Source organism: Coturnix japonica, chromosome 3 (assembly GCF_054131305.1).
Source record: "Coturnix japonica strain WE chromosome 3, WE-NBRP24, whole genome shotgun sequence".
NCBI classification, from domain to species: Eukaryota; Metazoa; Chordata; class Aves; order Galliformes; family Phasianidae; genus Coturnix; species Coturnix japonica.
Genome location: NC_140665.1, coordinates 67,541,885 through 67,546,678, shown reverse-complemented (window position 1 = coordinate 67,546,678; position 4,794 = coordinate 67,541,885).

Genomic DNA, 4,794 nt, shown 5'->3' with positions numbered 1-4,794 from the left:
GGAGGGAAAGGAGGAATGGTTCTGCTGCTGCATGGAGAGCAGCATGACAAGACCATATCCACTGAGCATAACATTCCCATCATCTCCTGCTGTGGGTGCCCAGGTAAGCCACTGAATAGGATGAACCTTCCTTCAGGAATTTTGCAGCTGCCTGTGGCCTACATGAGATTTCTTCTCAGTGCTTCCCCACAGTCTCTCCACCCCCTTGCTGTACATCTGCCCAGCACCTGGCCCGGAACTTGGAAGGGTTCTTAATTTCATTCTATATGCACAGTTATTGCCCTTATAAGAAAGTAAGGCTGTACTACAATCCGTGTGTAGTGGGTGGGTTGTGCACAGCTGTGCAGCAGGCCACTTGCTCTCTTTTTACTCTGTGAGAATTATGTTGTTTAAAGCATGCAGCCATCTTTTGCCATCAAGTGATTTTGGAATTTAATTATATCAATGAACAACAGAGGAGAGCAAACAGGTTTCTCCAAAAGTCACTTTGTTTGCCTGCAATCTTAGCACAGTGCTGAACTATCACACGAGGCTGTAGTGATGTCATGAGCAGTCCATGTCAGAAGAAACCTGAAGAAAGGAAACAGTGATGTCACCAGAAAATCAGCAACAGTCACCTAGCTAATCAGCTGGATGCAGACTTGCATATGTGGATGCATTTCTCACCTCTGCAATATAAGTGGAGATTGGAGGCTCTGATGTGGAGAGGACAGATGAAAAGCAGCTAAAGAAGTTACAGATTAACAAATCAATTGGAATATGGCTATATCACAGCAAGAAATGTCCCATGTGAAACTTAACCTGTACTTGTGTTGTGTGGACACACTCTGGTGCCAGAGGACCTTCCTTGTTCTGCCTATTCTCCTTTCAATCCCATGAAGTTAGAAAGGGAGATGTCTGTGTGCCTCTGCACTGAATACATCTAGGTTGCAGTTAAAGGTCTGAATTGGCCTTGAGTAGAAATAAATACATCAACTACAGTGTCTAAAGATATCATTAACAGTACAGATGAGGCAGCAGGGGCAGGTTCAGGCCAGGTGCTGTAATTTGCCTCAGGATGGATAGTTCTCCATCATCCTCAGCACAACTGCTCCTTGGGGGTACAGGGTATCACTGAGACTCCATTGCCAAAGTTGGTCTAGTATTATAATGTGCACCTATACTGAGCAGAAATTGTCCATCTGAATTCTTCTGCAGGTCTCAGATGTCAACAGGCTCAAAGGGGTGATCCCCAAAGCTCTTTCTTTTTTTCTGTCGTGTCTTCATCTCTCAGTGGGAGTTAGGTGACTAAATGCCCTTCAGGATTTGGCACCAAGATTTTATCTTGAGTTCATATGCAGCTCTTAGAACACTGACAGGAAATTTTGCATTCCCTAAGTTGGACATTGTAAGTAAAAATTATTTCTTTAAGAACTAAACAAGGGCAGAGATTTCTCAGTAGAGGAAAATATTTGGTTCATAACAGTAATTTGTCAACAAAAATTTTTAGGAGAGGAGGACAAACAAGATGTCTGCATCAAAATAAGTGATAGTTCTGTAAACAGTTCTACTGTCCATCTGTTCATGGTTTACACTCAAGCTGAAGACTGATAACTCAATTTGGAGTCAGAGGAGGAACCTCTTCCGTGGTGCTCCTTGTCCCAGGAAAGTGCCCTACCTAAACAGCTGCCTAGAAGTTGAGGCTATGACCTACCCATCTCCCTCTCTCATTTTAGCAGACCTTGGCTTATTACCTTACCCCCTGCCTCATCTTTGGCAGGCCTTGGTCTCATTCTGATGCATAATGGGAAAAATGAGATCTCGAAAATTTTCGCGGGACAGGAAAACCACTTCCTACTCAGTTCTATTTCTGTTTCTAAAATTCTGTTTGGTGGTAGTTTCAGTGAACTCGTTCTTCCTTTGTGTGCCATATGATTCACAGTTGTTTTCTAAATCACCAAAAGCCATTGACAGGCGATGTGGTTTTGATTTAGGACAAAGATGTTCTTTTAAAAAATCATTAACTCAAAATATAGAAGAAAAAAAAGAATTCTCTGTTTACCTTATCGTTTGCCTTCCAAAAATTTTATGGGAGCAAAAAGCATTTATATCCACGCTATTTATAGATGGAGAAGTAGATTAAACAGAATTGTGTTTATCTTAGAGAGCCAGAACTGAACTGAGATGCATAATGTACGCATATATTCTTGTGTACATACTATGCACATCTTAAAGATGTAGAAATGGTTAAGTGACTTTCACAGATAAAGACAGTTACAGGTATCTGGGGATATGCATCTTCTAAGTAGACTGGATTTAAAAAGAACAGACAAGCACACATTTGTATTCTATATTAATTTTGAACCTTCCAAGTTTTGCCCATACTTTGAATATTTATAAAAGTAATTATTTTCCCCTAGATGCTAGATTATATTTTTGCAATGAGTTGGGATACTACGTTGCTAAAATACCAATTTTACAGGGAAAAATAAGGAGGAACATGAAATGCTACAAGCAGTTCTTGAAAGGATAATATTTTCCCCCAGGCTAAATTACATCATCCAACATTATGAAGGAAGCAAAAAATACATTACAGAGAGTCAGTCTTTAAACTGAACTTTTTTCTTCTTGTGCAAGAATGTAATTTTGCAGTTAGCTCAAATGATGACCAGAATTTAGGAAATCCCAGGATGCTGTGTGTTTGATGATTTGAATGCTAGTTCACAAATAACACAAAGAGAATACCTGGATGTTGAAACCCTGCCAATGCTTAAGGAAGAGCTGACCATCATTACTTACTCTTTAGATGATAACCTGGAGATAAACAGAAAATATTCTTGCCTCTATAATGTTCACCACAAATGGGAGAAATATGAAAATTCAGCAGCAAATGGTCATGAGAAAGCCTACTATACTCCAGTCATCTGTTGGCAATGGAATTAGTGATATTTTCCAGGAACATTTGAATATGAGAATAGTGATCATTGTACCTTACTACAGCTTTGACTCTCTGGGCCTGGAAAACTTTGACGCTCTTTTTCCAATTAATTTAATAGGAAAATAGATTAAGAAAACATAACAGAGGATAATCTACTCCATCCTCATGCCTCATAAGGAAAATCAACTATGCATCCTGAAAGACATCATTCAAATTGTTCTTCAAAACACAAGTGAAGCAAGTGTTGCAACTCCCTCAGGGCTTTATTGTTCACAGACACAGAGAACTGTTAAAATCTTTCCTCTTTGCACATAGATTTTATATTCTGTGTATCTGACTTATGTATATGCAAATTTCTGGTACTTCCTCTCAGTCTTCTCTATTTTCTGAACTGAACTACTCCTGTTCCACTATCACGAGTTCCTCATAGATGGTGCTTTTAGGTCTTTGATACTTCCTATTCCTCTTGATGCTTTCTTCAACTTGTTCACATATTTCTTAAAATGTGGATCATTAGGGTGGATGAGTTATTCCAGTCCATGTAGCCAAAGAAATTTTACAGCTCATGTGTGATACTCTCTGCAGACATTAATATGACATTTATCTTTTTTTAAAACATCACAACATTGGTGACTTGAGTTTGATTATCTGCTCTTATTCAAACTGCTTTTCAGCAAAATGGCTTCATAGCCCATCATTCTTCAGTTTTGATCATGCAGTTGATTATACCTGCATAAGAATGTTCGCATTTGTGTTGCTAAATTTTTTCACACTATTTCCCAGTTTGTTCATTTTTATGTTTAATCTTGTATTTCACTGATTTCAAGGTTTGTACCTACACCTTCAAGAATGAAAACTAGAAAATATCAACTAAATTCTTCTGTAGCGTTACTAAAAAGCATCTTTTCCTTGTATTTCAAACAGACAGACCTTTTGATTCTGCAAAGTCCTGTGTGACTTCATGAGAGATCTTATTATAACTTATTAAACCCAGCAGTTCTGCTCATCCTTTGACTCTTCCTTTAGATGACTCAGGTGGCCAGATTGTACACATGCAAGTGAAACAACCTAAAGCAGAGTAAGCTTAAAATTTGTGAGTGATATAATCATACACACACATAGACAAGTCATTTTCCCCATAAACACACACATATAAAATGCTGTCATATAATTCTACATTCATCTCCACATGCCAATTATTTTGAAGTGGGAAATGGATAGAAAGATAGACAGTTTCCCTCCATACATGTGGAAAAGTATCCAGACTATCCAGGAAGACATTATTTCCTGGTAAAATACTCGATGTGGTTTGGTAATGTATTGAAAAAAAAACTTCAAAAAGCCAGATGGTTCTCCCTGTTATTTTAATGTTATTGTTTAATGAGTAGACCAAGAAATGCATTTAAGTAAGTGAATAAAATCCAGTTGTTTCATCGTTGTGTTATCTTAAGCAACAACAAATAAATAAAAGCATTCCAATAATGAAATATTTTCCCTGTAAGAACCTGGTGGAGTCGTTGTGCCAAATTCTGCAGTGATGTAAACTGAATGGATGCAAAGCAGATGTAACTTCATCTGCTGATTGCAATTGAAAGCTTTTAAAATTTGCTTGGAACATATTTATGCCTTGAGATGCATAGAGAGATGAAGTTCAACTGAAGTTTAAGGAGTATCATCATTTCCCTCCACCAAAATCTTCTCTGTGTCACTGATTTCCTCAGACAAATGTAGGCTTTTAGTATCAAGTTTCTTTAAACCCTCATCTTTTCTTTAGGCATACAGTCTTCTCTATGCAGTATAAGCAGGTATGTAATATCTTATCAGTAAATCACTCACACTACCTCGCAGTACTTGTAATCTGGCAGAGGAATCTTTGT